At 44.4% G+C, this 15,249-nt stretch overlaps 1 pseudogene; it reads right to left on the bottom strand.

The window, feature by feature from the left end:
• Positions 1–741: 741 nt before the first annotated feature.
• The window catches only part of LOC120043309, a 50,096-nt pseudogene continuing 35,588 nt past the window's right edge, over positions 742–15,249 (bottom strand).

Genomic DNA, 15,249 nt, shown 5'->3' with positions numbered 1-15,249 from the left:
CCTCACCCGTTTGATCAAGCTCTTCAGGGACTGCTGCCTTCCTTCCACCGAGGTGCTGATCAGGACGTTATCATTCAAACAGCACCATGGACAGAGAAAGACGACCGCGGAGCTTTACAAACCATTCCTCACCGCCGTCCTGACCCAGATGTCAACGTCCCGCGGTATAATCTGGTCTAATCTGCACTGCGAATTACAGATATTTTGGTGTAAACTCAGAAATCCAGCTATCCCCTCTCGCTCACCTGTTATTATACCATTGACAATATCAATGATGTCATTCAGCACAAACCATAAGAAAATGCCCGGATTGCCTTAAAGACACCGCGCATCACGCAGCTGTCACCTGTACATTTCAGTAATTTAGCAGCTCTTATTTTACAGGCGCAATTAGGGTTAAGTGCCTTGCAGAAGGGCACATCGACATTTTTCACCTAGTCGGCTCGGGATTCGAACCAGGTAACTTTATTTTACTGGCTCAGCACTCTTAAACGCTAGGCTAACTGCCGCACTGTTGTGAACGTCGTGAGCTGGTGCACGGTCCAAGGCTGCTCATTCTACTGAAAGCGTTCTAGTTCGTCTGTGCATGGTGTTCTCATTTAATTCTTTATTTAACTAGGCAAGCCAATAGACTGCTCATGGTAAAAGTTTACAGAGAAGCCACGGTAAAGGTTTACTTGATGTTCAGTCAAGGACAACAGGTCACTGAAGTAGTGGTGTGGTACAAACCAATGACAACCAGACTTTAATACAACCTTTATTGTCTTGTTCTTGTTTGCTTAAATTAAAATGTCCTCCTTTGTAAAATCCAAAAAGAAACTAAAATAACCTGAACAGGAGTGATAAAGCCCACCTTAATTTAAATTGATACACAAAACATTTTACAATTAGTAACTTTAAAGTGTTTGCAAAACACTGCTCCAGCTCTGCTTGGTTTGGTAGGTTTTGGCATCTTAACATGGATGCCTTCAGTTGGTTGCTTCTTAAAAAAAAAAAAAAAATGATTATTGCAATTCAGACCAAAAAAAAAATGCTGCTAAAACCACAACTTAAGAGAAATATGCATTAGTGCCTATGTTGTTGAACTTCCAGCCACACACACACACACACACAGAACACCTGATGTAAGCGGTCACACAAACATTTGCCTCCCTGAAAGGGAAAAGCATTTCAGACACACACACACACACACACTTTCTCTATCACACATCACCAGCCCACACACCATCACGCGCTTGTTAATCATGTTCTCATCGCCAAAAGGAATTCACCACGGCAACGACACACACAGGGCGCGTTCCTATGCTTAGACGTTGCTGATGCCTGACAGTTCTTACTACGCCTGGATAGGTATTTTGAGTATCAGCTAACCACTTCATGTTATAACAATTTGTCAGTCGATGACGTGGCAGGCAAACATTGGTTGTTGCGTCACCTCGTCTTAGCTGTGAAACGCACCCACAGACGCCTCCTATCCCGTCACTCGTCTCATGCACAGTTCCACAGGCAGGCAGGAGGGCACCTTGTACAGCTTGTAACAAGTGATCAGTCATCATCAGCATGGCATTATAAGAACCAACTTGATTGAGTAAGAAAACGTAACGAGGTCAGCATTTTGAAGTAAAAACTAAAGAGATAAAGGACATCTTGGATTTTTCCACAATTTAACCAACACACAACAAGATACATTAGACATCATAGCAGTGACATAGCAGTGTGTAACTGGTGAGAAAGAGAGAGTCAGAAAGGGTTGGGCCAGGTAGGTAGGTACTGTGAAAACAAGATCCTGTAGGTTTGTATAGTAGAGGGGTGTTGTAATAAGGTGTTACCCATCACATAGGAAGAGCTCCATGTGTTGTCACGTTGTTGGTTTCTCTACAGGCCTGAATGATAGGATCTCAGTGAGTTCTGGTTAATGGGTGAAGAGTCGTCATCCAGATGAGTGAGTCTAACGGATTCCACCTTGGTCTGTTCAAGTCTTGCTGTTGAAGTCTTCATTTAAGGGAAAAATATGTATGTATGTTGAGTAGTGTTGGCATGTCACGGTCTATTAATGACACAATGTGTGAGAGTTAACGTCAGAGGATCTGCGTGTTTGTGACTAGTGTCATTTCATCTGTGTGTGTTTAAGTATGTATATGTGTGTGAGAACATGTGTAAGTGCATGTTTATTCGGTGTGTACACACAGTATAAATACATTTATACTGTATTCGTGTGTAGGTTCATGTATTAGGTGTGGTCATTCAGATGGAATCAGCCCCTCCTAGCAGGTCTCCAGGCAGCAGAGCAGCAGGACTCCCCATCTGGTGTGGATCCTCTATGGCAGGGGACCCCCACATACTACTGCTGGGGTACCCTCCACCCCCCATCCCTCCCCACAAACCCTGTCTGCTGGGCTCACCACCCCCAGCCACCCCAGCACCATTGCTGCTCCACTGGGCAAACATGCTCAGGCCAGGCCCCTGGGCAGGGGTAGTATCCAGGCAGCCTCCTGTACTGTCCAAACTCTGCCAGCCAGAGCTGACGGGCCCCGAGCTGCCTCCTCCTCCAGGGACAGAGCAATCTCCTCCTCCTCTGGTTCTGTCTCGTTCCCTCTCTCCACTCCCTCCACTGCTATTGGCCCCCACTGCACCTGTCCCTGTGGGCCCCCCCTGGCTTCCGCTGGCCCCTCCGCCCGCCTGGGAATGTGCAAAATAGCGAGCAACCTCTTCCTCGCTCACAAACTTGGCCAAGATGGTGGTATTGCCCAGCACACACCTGGAAAGAGAGAGGAGAGTGTAAGGAGTGATTTAATGTTGTTTTGTGTTCACTGGCTGTTATCTATTAGTCGTAACATTCTATTATAGTAACCCCCTCATTAAGTCCATGCAGGTTTTTCCCATTTACTATGAAATTACTTTATTCCTAGCTCACCAGACAGTCTGCATGGAATGTCATTGATTTTCAGTCTATGGTTGGTCTATTGAACCAGTGTTCTTTCCACCAGCACATGGAGTAGCCAGCCAAATCGAATAAGTAGCCGGCCAGGCTCCGGTGGGGGGTGGGTTGAGATAGAGCTTGTTCGGCAAAAAAAACTATTTTAGTGGCCTCTGGTACATTCTAATGCTAGATTGCGTTTACAACCAGCAACTATCAGGACATAATGCTGGTCACATTTGTTTTCATACTTTTAGAGGTTTCGATTCATCAGCTGTTGTACAATATGATATAAAACACAGGGAAAGTACATTATGACTGCACTCGGTCTTTAAAATAATCCTGTAATTATGCTGACTTCCACAGGCTTCAAGCTTCCATTTAAGAGGCATTTTTTGTAATTTTCTTGAACTTAAAAAACTTTCACCCCTTTTTAAGGACATCACTGCCGGCCAAACTCTCCCCTGACCCGGACGATGCTGGGCCAATTGTGCACCATCCCATGGGTGTCCCGGTCACGGCCGGTTGCGACATGCTATGCTAATATCTTTGAAAATACCATCTAAGTATCATTAGCTTTTAAAACAATTAAATCAGTTCTCTTTTATCATATTTTGGACCAGTGAGGCTCTTTATAGTCAACCAATGGTTCCTGCAGTGAGGAGGATTCACCATCCTCATTGAATGTTTTAATAATATATTTGCAGATAATCACAACAAAAAACTGCCGGTATGCAACTTATGGGAGCCAAATGAACAGCTCTCTTAACGATGCGCTTACCTACTGACAAGTCACTCACTTTAACGTCACTGTTTTTTTTATCTTTGTTTAACCAGGTAGGCTAGTTGAGAACAAGTTCTCATTTACAACTGCGACCTGGCCAAGATAAAGCAAAGCAGTTCGACACATACAACAGAGTTACACATTAAGTAAAACAAACACAGTCAATAATACAGTACAAAAACAAGTCTATATACAATGTGAGCAAATGAGATAAGGGAGGTAAAGGCAATAAAAAGGCCACGGTGGCAAAGTAAATACAATATAGCAATTAAAAACACTGGAATTGTAGATTTTCAGTAGGTGAATGTGCAAAGTAGAAATACTGGGGTGCAAGGGAGCAAAATAAATAAATAAATAAATAAATACAGTAGGGGATGAGGTAATTGTTTGGGCTATGTACAGGTGCAGTGATCTGTGAGCTGCTCTGACAGCTGGTGAGGGAAATAAGTGTTTCCAGTTTCAGAGATTTTTGTAGTTCGTTCCAGTCATTGGCAGCAAAGAACTGGAAGGAGAGGGGGCCAAAGGAGGAATTGGCCCTGGGGGTGACCAGTGAAATACACCTGCTGGAGCGCGTGCTACGGGTGGCGTTGCTATGGTGACCAGCGAGCTGAGATAAGGCGGGACTTTACCTAGCAGGGTCTTGTAGATGACCTGGAACCAGTGGGTTTGACGACGAGTATGAAGCGAGGGCCAGCCAAAGAGAGCGTACAGGTCGCAGTGGTGGGTAGTATATGGGGCTTTGGTGACAAAACGGATGTCACTGTGATAGACTGCATCCAATTTGTTAAGTAGGGTGTTGGAGGCTATTTTGTAAATGACATCGCCGAAGTCGAGGATCGGTAGGATGGTCAGATTTACGAGGGTATGTTTGGCAGCATGAGTGAAGGATGCTTTGTTTTGCGAAATAGGAAGCCAATTCTAGATTTAACTTTGGATTGGAGATGTTTGATGTGAGTCTGGAAGGAGAGTTTACAGTCTAACCAGACACCTAGGTATTTGTAGTTGTCCACATATTCTAAGTCAGAACCGTCCAGAGTAGTGATGCTGTGCGGGCGGGCAGGTGTCTGGCAAGTCCTGACAAACGAGCTCTTTAGTTTACTTGTCCGAATGAGATACCATGGACGTATACCGTGCAATCGGAAAGTATTCAGACCCCTTGACTTTTTCCACATTTTGTAACGTTAGCCTTACTCTAAAATGGATTAAATCGAAATTTCCCTCTTCAATCTACACACAACACGCCCATAATGACAGAGCAAAAACAGGTTTTTAGAAATACCTTATTTTGTAAATGTGTTTTCATTTTATATACATTTGCAAAAATTCCAACAAATCTCTTTGTTTCATCATTATGGGGTATTGTGTATAGATTGAGGAGAAAAAACTATTTAATCAATTTTATCATAAGGGTATAACGTAACAAAATGTGGGAAAATGAAGGGGTCTTAATACTTTCCGAATGCACTGTATGAAAGACTTTATTCAGTCAATTCGACACCTTTTATAAACTAGTCAAGCTCGCTGTTTGTCAATCAAAGCACAGTAAATAGCCTAGGCACCACCAATCCGTGGCAGGGCCAGTTGGCCAAAAATCGAATGGCCCGAACAGAATTTCTATATGGTGTAGTTCTTAACCACATTGGGGTCATGCAGGGCCTATAGCAGCGCTTCCAAAACTCGGTCCTCGGGACCCCAAGTTTTGGTGTTTGCCCTCGCACTACACAGCTGATTCAAATAATCATCAAGTTTGACCAATAAAAATAGCTGTGTAGTGCTAGGTCACAAACCAAAACGTGCACACCCCTTGGGGTGCAGAGGGCAGAGTTTGGGGAAACGCTAGCCTATAGGTTGGCATACTTTATATTAATCGGCTACATTTGGTTATGATGATGTGTATTAAAGCTGTGTAATATAATTAAGCAAGTCATTACTATATTCTTCAGGACTACAATGTATTCATGTATTTTTGTTTCTAAAGTATGTCACTTAGAGAAGATTAGAAAATGGGATGTTGGGTTGTAGTTTGAAATACTTGCTACACCAGAAGTTAATGGTTACATATATGAGGAATGTATATGGTGGGGTCAATTAAGGGTGGATATGAGCCATGGGCTTTGAGAGTTACAAAGTAAGGGAAAAGGCAATCACATGGTTGCGGTCACTGATAAGGTTGGATAGCTATGGATTAGTGAGGAATGTGGGCCGAGGTCAGGTCAGATGAAAGGAGAAGGAACAGTTTATTACACACATCACTTAGCCTGCCTAGCAACAAAGATGTAATGTTTCGAGAAAAGGAGATTTCACCTAAAGTGGGGTATAAATACTTGTGCTGGTGGGAACATTTCAGCTGTCTGACCCATTGGGTGAATAAACTTGGTTTGCACTTTTCCTAGTTGTCCGTTAGGTTCTAAATAAACAGAGTAAAAACAAACGCCCTTTAAGACCAACATTCCAAAAGAGATAGACATGGTGACAGTAGGCTAGCTGTTTATTTGTAGCATTCTTTTTGCAGACTATCAACAGTAGCCAGCATATTGCTAGTATGTTCACTACTCAAGGTTAACTTTTGTAAATCACTTTCCCTAAAATAAATAAACTCTGAGTAGATTGATTGTTTCTTTTAGCTCTGGACAGCTGTGACTAACAGAAGTGTGGTGGTGCTTGATCATATTGATCACCTACAAATAGCATGACATTTACGAGTGTAGTCTTCAATGGTAGACTGTGAAAGAGCAGGTAAATATTTTACACGAATGCAAAAATGATCTAAAAAGTTACTGGCCACTGACGAGATCCACTGGCCCAAAGGGTTTTTACTGGCCCCGAAGGGCCATCGTTAATGTTGGACCCTGCACGCTAAAGAAAATAAATGACTGTGCCAGAAAACAATAAGTGGATTTCGACTATACGGGATGTGCAAATTCATCCTCTCTCCCTCTGTGTAGAAAATCGACTGCAATCACAACACAAACCCAGGTACCGAGAGGCGGGACAGACAGCACTGTCAAACCAGCAGTGTTTGTCTGTAGACGCTCAATTTGTGACCGACAGGCACAATGCCTATCAAAATATGGGTAGAAGATGCATGACGTTCATTCTAGCGGGAGAGGGCTCAGCAGACTTGTTTCTAACTAGAAAACTGAAAAGTAGCCTAGTTAATTTAAGTGGAAAAAGTATCTGTCTGAAAAGGAGTCTGTAATCATCTGTAAAGCCGGCAATAAAACACAGTGGAGCTGCTGCCTGTTCATCTACAGAACTACACCATGATTGACAGGCTAAGAGGGGCTTACATGTGTAGTGCGCTCTGGGCCTTCGCAGCTTCCTGTGGGGTGCTGTAGCGAATCAGAGCGCTGCCCTGGGTCAGGCCGAGGTGAAAGGTCAGCAGGGGGCCATGCTGCATACAGATGGTACGGAGGGTGGAGCCGTCGATCTGCAGGATGGGACAACATGGAGGGACTGGGGTTAGGGATGACTTGTGCGGTAGAGGTGATATGTGCAAGAGAAGTGATGCTGTATGTGTGCACATGCTTGTGTGTGTAGTCTTTATGAGGGATGATGTGTGTGTGTGTACCTGTGGAGTGAGATTGCAGAGCACCAGCCAGCAGCTTCCTCTGGAGGTCCCCCCATCACTCCAAGCAGAGCCTATTAGCACCAAACCACACACGGGGATCAGTTCCACATAGTAGTCAACCCCTACCTCTGTACCTGCGGCAGCCAGTTCTGGACCAATGAATGAGAAATAAGCCCTGTACTTCAAGCTTGGTGAATAAAATATAAATGGGCTCTGAGGCCTAACCATCTAGCTATGCAATTTCTCTGGGGTTCTGTCCCAAATGGCACCCTATTCCCTTTATAGTGCGCTACTATTGACCAGGGCCAATAGGGAATAGGGTGCCATTAGGGATGTGGAAGCAGATCAAGGCAACGGACATCTGGGTACATTTAATACTTCACCAGGCAGCAGGCAGGACAGACCAGGGTGGAAAAACTCAAACACCCTGTTATGACATTACCAGGGCCATATCTGGTTTCCTGGCTCCCGCTCGAGCTGCCCCAGCCACGGGCCTGCCACGGGCCACGGGACGGCGAGGCCTGCTTCTGATTGGTGAGTCCCGGGGGTGGTCGTGACAGCTGCTGGGACTGTTGGTTGCGATTGGTCTTCCACATCTTGTTGTGTCCAATGGGCTCAGGGGGCCAGCTGGTCTTGTACTCTGTGTACTTTGCTATGGGCAACAGGAAATTAACTAGTCAGACCTGGGTCTGACTAACAGCAGGATGAACACAGCCAGACTAAACTCAGACAGACAGTTGAAACTTGACACCCTGAACATTTGAGAGTAAATAAAAGGAAAAGCAGAGTGTATATTTTGAACCCCAGGAGAATGTTTAGGGTGTGTTTGTAAATTCGAACTGGAGTGCCAGAGTGCACTCTGGGCGTTCGTAAATTCAGAGTGTTTCGCTCTCGGAGCATTCAGAGCGCACACTGGACGGTCTGGGTGAGAAGTAGGGTTGATCCAAGCGTTCTGACCTCACAACGGCAGTCAAGCAGCCAAGCTAACTGGCTTACTTGCTAGCTACTTCCAGAGAAAAACGAGAGAACAGATCACTCTGACCCTTTTTACTCGCCCTAGCAGTGCTGGTAAGGCTGTTTTCATGTTATCCAGAGAGTCGGTGACTAACTGTGCTGCTGGCAACAATTTTATTACGAGTTTTTGTTGACGTTTACTGACACATTCAACGGGTGTTGAGTGTTTGTAAATTCATTAGTTATTCTGCACTCTGGCATACTCAGAAGAGTGCTCTGAAATCAGAGTAGATAGGCAGAGTGAATTTACAGACGCACGCTAAGTGAACGTGATAGCTGTTTTGGTGAAAGGCACCTTTGGACTTCATAGCACATCCATAAAGCATACATAGCACATTCATAGTGTTACGTTTTCAGTCTGTTACCCGAGTTGTGTGCGTTGTTGAGGGGGCTGTCTGAGGCACTGTAGGGCCAGGCACCAGGTGAAGGCAGCAAGGTGTTCAGGGAGGGGTTGGCTTCTGGAACACAAACACAACAAGCTTAACTCATGGGGGTCTGCGTACCCACATCCATACCCCCCACCTTGTGAGCAAAACATTTTAGCGGCCCCCTTCGTGACAGCGAAGATTAACTTCAAATCTTTTATATTTTATGTCATGCAATTCGGCAAATTTGTCCACAGGGCATAGAGACAATTTAGCAGTTTTAAAGCAAATTTGTAAGTTCCCAATTTTTTTAAATCTGAAATTGGTCCACGGACCACCAGTTGTCCATCCCGGATATAGTAAAATAGAGTATATTATTAAAACAACTTGATGTTTAACTGGTGCATGCATTGATGGATATGATTTCAGTGGTATACTAGTTTCTTTGACTTTGTGAGGACGAGGGCTGATGACAGCATACTTATGTAATGTGTTATTGTTACGTAATATGTCAGGTCAGCTGGTCTCTTATCAACAGGTGCTCAGAAAGTGGACTTAGTCATAGATAGTTGCAACTCTGCTTGAGTCTCGGTAGGTACCTGTGTTGTCTCTTAGCAACTGGTGCTCGGTGTCGTTGAGGCTGGACGGCCCAGGGATTCCCATCATGCTCCCTGGGGTCATGTAGGGGTCAGACTCGGGGTCGATGCTCTGGATCCCCTTCCAGGGCACGCCGGGCTGGAACTCTGACAAACAGAAATTATTGATTTTTATTTTGAAAACAAACAGATGAAGCCACCTCATCGACTTAACCCTGGTCCCAGAGAGCTACAGGGTGTTGCAGGCTTTTGTTACAGTCCAACACTAACTGATTCAGGGGATTTGGTCAAATCAGGTGTGTTAGTGGTTGGATAGATCAAAATCCTGCAGATTCAGTTGGTATTTAGAATGGCCACGCACCAGGAGGCCAGCTGGACGTGCCCTGGGGCTTGGAGCCCATCTTGTTCCCAGGAGTACGGTGCCAGTTGTCCCTCTGGAGGGGCATGCCTAGCCCCTCCCCTCCCATCATGTCATACTGGGAGTATGGAGAGCCCACCCTTCTCATAGGGGTGGACATAGGACCTGAGAGGAAGAGGGGGATTGAAAGAGGGAGAAGAAAAGACAATAAGAGAGCGATACAGAGGAGAGAGAGAGAGAGATGAAGAAAGACAAATATAGCCAGATGAAAAAGCAGAAGATGGGTCAACAATCAACATATACATGTTGGCATTTACATTTTAGTCATTTAGATGACGCTCTTATCCAGAACAACTTACATGAGCAATTGGAGCTAAGTGCCCTGCTCAAGGGCACATCAGCATATTTTTCCGCTTGGGGATTCAAACCAGCGAACTTTCGGTTACTGGCACAACGCTCTTAACCACTAGGCTACCTGCTGCCCCATGTCATACTATAATTAATTCCGTAAACTCACTACAGTGTTAGGACTCTCTCACCGTTTTTGTTGAGGCTCTCAGGAGGGGAGGGGGCAGGAGAGTGACCCTCCATCATCCATTTGAAGCGGGACTGCTGCCCCCCCATGTCCTTCATCCCCCCTGGGCCTCCCATCACCGAGCCACCCATGTCCAGACCAGACAGGTTCACTCCTCCACCATAGCCTGAGAGGGAGGGGGACAGGTAGGGGTTAGAGCTGATGGCAGGGGGCCTGTATGACTCAATTACATGCAGAGAATCAGTCAGTATGCAATGAAAATCCTCAAGACGGTTTACACTGACAGTAAGCATTTGGTTGGACGGTGTGTACCATGTGTATCCTGTACATACGACAAATAAAACTAACATTGTTAGTGGTTTGTATTGAAAATAAGACGTATAACACAGTTGTGTCAAAACGAGTGGGACGTTCTCTTGGGTAAAAAGGAAAATCTAGCATTTTTCAAAAAAGATTATCATCTATCCTTTACGTCCATTCATGTCATTATTTACAGCGCTCACCAGAGTAGCCCTGTGTTTTCTGGTGCAGGTCCACAGAGCCACCCATGCCTGGATGGGGCAGGGAGTCGGCCATAGGCAGTTTGGGGCCTCCTCCTCCCAGGTCAGAGGGTGATAGTTTGGAGCCCCCTCCGACACCCTGCTGCTGCCTCTGCTGCTGGAGAACAGCCACGATCCTGGCCAGCTGAGGAGAGAGATGAGGGATGAGTGGAATTGGGAACCCTGTGAGCAGACATGCAACATGGGTGCAACACCAGCCTATGACTATTCATGTGAAAAGTCATACAAATCAGAATTCAACATTTGTGTTCAAAACATATAGTATTTTCTCAAGTACAGAGGTTCACCTGATTCATAGCGGGCACGTTTCATTCTCCGTTGAAATAACTAGGGTTATGTCAATTCCAGTTGAAATAACTAGGGTTTTGTTAAATGTTCATTCACATTTTTTGAGGCACCGAGCAAATTTTAGGTTCTTGCGAGCGGAAACTTGAACAGTGTGAGAATTTCATGCAACTTCCGGTGCGCATTCACAGTGAACACTGAGGCTGTACCCTTACAGTTTGACAGTAGCCAATAAGCTATTTGAGGATAATGAAGGCCTACCAACAAAACCAATGGAGCAAATCCCATAACAATTTCACATCGAAATAGCTTTTGAATTATATGACCTGGCCTATATGTGGTGTTCAATGCAGGCCTACATTGCATGAGACTTTTACATTATGAAGGGCTTGACATTAATTCATGATTTTTTACTTGGCCTGTAACACCATGGACCAAATAGGTTACTGTAAAATTGCATTGTATGATGCAAGAAACCCCTTTATAAAATAAAATGTATTATTATTACCATACAGAGAATTAGATAATGTAGGCTACCCCTCTGCCTATTGGCTCATTCATGCCTGTCTCTAAATACAACACTGCCCCTTTGATTAAGACAAGCTTTTTACCTTAAGACTGGCTTTTCAAAGAAATGTAGCCTACATGTTTTGTGCTCTTGTAGGAAGCAGCAACTCCCCATTGCTGACCTATACTTATGTATAACTGGGATAATAACTCACTGATCTGAAAAGTGCCTTCACTCGCAGCTGATTGAAAGACCGCTTATGGGCCACCCCTGCCAATAGAATTCTACTCCGTTGCTTTCTGGCTCTGCCTACAACAAAATCACAGACTCAATCTTGCAAAGTTAGATGTGTTTTGGTTTGTTGCATTGAAAAGGGACCGATATGTTGATTAGATCACAGAAGAACGGCCACGCTCGCTGCTTAGAGGGAACATTGGTTGTGTTGTTTCCAGTGCAGTAGTATTAGTAGCAGCTGTAACAGTAATAGCAGTTTGACCTGTTGTGGGTCGGCCTGCTGGCGTAGGTTCTGGGGGAACTTTCTCTGGTTCTGTAGGAGCTGTTGTAGCTGCTGTGGTGAGGTGAGCTGCTGGGGGTTCTGCTGCTGCTGGAGGAGGAGCTGGCAGGCCTGGGGGAGAGGGAGAGACCTGTTACAACACCCCAAGAGGAAGGCAGTCTCAACACAGTGCAGTGTTTGCTGCGGCGCCACGGCAAACTCATTGGTGCCACACCCCCAAAAATATGGAACATGAACAAATATTTCTGGCGAAGTCCACATTTAAGACACTAGAACAGTCCACATTTAAGACACTAGGACAGTCCACATTACTTTTCCTCTGCAAACAAAATGAGCAATGAACAGAAATCTGACAACTCCATAGTATAATAGTTCATCTGTTTACCTAGTCGGCTTGTTGTCGTGTTCTATGGGAGAGAAATATTCCTTGAGGGGCATTCAAGTTACGAGTGCCATATGGAGGGAAACATGCATTCTGACTACCTCGAAATAATTTTGGGGAGTGACTAATTGTGATGACAGGTGAGATGTTTTGTTGAGCAAGAGTAGTGGTAACCAGGGAAAGTGTTAGGGGGAGAAAATAGTGACATGAAGTGGTCTCTGCGAGAAGTACAGGCATGTTACCCCGAGTTTCCTTAACAGGAAGGCCTCCATTATATTTACTGTGTTTATCCAAGTTTTTTGGGACATAAAATACATCAATAGGATGCTAACTAGATAAAAGATGACATTTGGTATCTAGCTAATGATTAGCCCAATAGGCAATCCCATGCGTCAGCCTATTTATAGCCAGCCACTATTCTGAATCAATTGGGCTGCAGGTAATATGCTTATTGCATAACTGATAATATGGACTAGAGGTCGACCGATTAATCGGAATGGCTGATTAATTAGGGCCGATTTCAAGTTTTCATAAAAATCGTAAATCGGTATTTTTGGACACCGATTTGGCACCGATTTTTTTTTTAACGGCTTTATTTAACTAGGCAAGTCAGTTAAGAACACATTCTTATTTTCAATGACGGCCTAGGAACGGTGGGTTAACTGCCTTGTTCAGGGGCAGAACGACAGATTTTTACAGTGTCAGCTCGGGGATTCAATCTTGCAACCTTACGGTTAACTAGTCCAACGCTCTAACCACCTGCCTCACATTGCACTTCACGAGGAGCCTGCCTGTTACGCGAATGCAGTAAGAAGCCAAGGTAAGTTGCTAGCTAGCATTAAACTTATCTTATAAAACACAATCAATCATAATCACTAGTTAACTACACATGGTTGATGATATTACTAGTTTATCTAGCGTGTCCTGCGTTGTATATAATCGATGCGGTGCGCATTTGCGGAAAAGGACTGTCGTTGCGCCAACGTGTACATAACCATAAACATCAATGCCTTTCTTAAAATCAATACACAAGTATATATTTTTTAAACATGCATATTTAGTTAATATTGCCTGCTAACGAATTTATTTTAACTAGGTAAATTGTGTCACTTCTCTTGCAACAGAGTCAGGGTATATGCAGCAGTTTGGGCCGCCTGGCTCGTTGCGAACTGTGTGAAGACTATTTCTTCCTAACAAAGACAGCCAACTTAGCCAAACGTTGGATGATTTCACAAAAGCGCATTTGCAAAAAAAGCACAGTCGTTGCACGACTGTACCAAACCATAAACATCAATGCCTTTCTTAAAATCAATACACAGAAGTATATATTATTAAACCTGCATATTTAGCTAAAAGAAATCCAGGTTAGCAGGCAATATTAACCAGGTGAAATTGTGTCACTTCTCTTGCGTTCATTGCACGCAGAGTCAGGGTATATGCAACAGTTTGGGCCGCCTGGCTCGTTGCAAACTAATTTGCCAGAAGTTTACGTAAGTATGACATAACATTGAAGCTTGTGCAATGAATGTAACAGGAATATTTAGACTTATGGATGCCACCCGTTAGATAAAATATGGAACGGTTCCGTATTTCACTGAAAGAATAAACGTTTTGTTTTCGAGATGATAGTTTCCAGATTCGACCATATTAATGACCTAAGGCTCGTATTTCTGTGTTTTATTATGTTATAATTAAGTCTATGATTTGATAGAGCAGTCTGACTGAGCAATGGTAGGCACCAGCAGGCTCGTAAGCATTCATTCAAACAGCACTTTCCTGCGTTTCGCCAGCAGCTCTTCGCAATGCTTTAAGCATTGCGCTGTTTATGACATCAAGCCTATCAACTCCCGAGATTAGGCTGGTGTAACCGATGTGAAATGGCTAGCTAGTTAGCGGGGTGCGCGCTAATAGCGTTTCAAACATCACTCGCTCTGAGCCTTCTAGTAGTTATTCCCCTTGCTCTGCATGGGTAACGCTGCTTCGAGGGTAGCTGTTGTCGATGTGTTCCTGGTTCGAGCCCAGGTAGGAGCGAGGAGAGGGACGGAAGCTATACTGTTACACTGGCAATACTAAAGTGCCTATAAGAACATCCAGTAGTCAAAGGTATATGAAATACAAATCGTATAGAGCGAAATAGTCCTATAATTACTACAACCTAAAACTTCTTACCTGGGAATATTGAAGACTCATGTTAAAAGGAACCACCAGCTTTCATATGTTCTCATGTTCAGAATTTTATTTTGGAGTAGAATGTCATTTTAAAAAGTCTCCACAACTAAGCTTCTCAGTCCTTCTACATAAAATGTATTTGGGGAGGGACCCCAAAACAATCCCCCCACTGCTATTTCTCTCTCCAGAGGAAACATTGACAGTGGCTAGAGGAAGAAGGGGTATGAACAGTGGTAGATGTCTGATAGAGCTGTAACGTCTCTAATTTGTAAAACAAATTGGTACTTTTACTGACTTGTCATAGGCCTATATAGGTATATAAAAACATTGACGTGTCAGCTAACAACGCTTTAATTAGAACAAATCTATGGTTAGTTTTGGTGTTCCTCAAGGCTATGTTCTCTGGCCACTACGGTTTTCATGCTAGAGTTGTATAGGAGTACAGCTACTCACCAGCTGGAACTGAATATGGGGGGGGTAGATGCCACTCAGCATGGCGATGTGCTGGGGGGACAGCTGAGGGGGGAACACACCCCCTCCTACACCCGCCACCCCACCCACACCCCCGATTCCACCCACGCCGGCACTGGGAGGTGCCACCTGCTTCAGCATGGAACCTGGCACCTGGAACATCGGTGTTACCATGGGAACGTGGAACATAAACACAAAGCACCTTCTGTCTAGCACATTC

The sequence above is a fragment of the Salvelinus namaycush genome, unplaced genomic scaffold, assembly GCF_016432855.1.
Source record: "Salvelinus namaycush isolate Seneca unplaced genomic scaffold, SaNama_1.0 Scaffold898, whole genome shotgun sequence".
NCBI lineage: Eukaryota > Metazoa > Chordata > Actinopteri > Salmoniformes > Salmonidae > Salvelinus > Salvelinus namaycush.
Note: the sequence above shows the minus strand (reverse complement) of the source record. Positions and strands in the feature narration are given on the sequence as shown.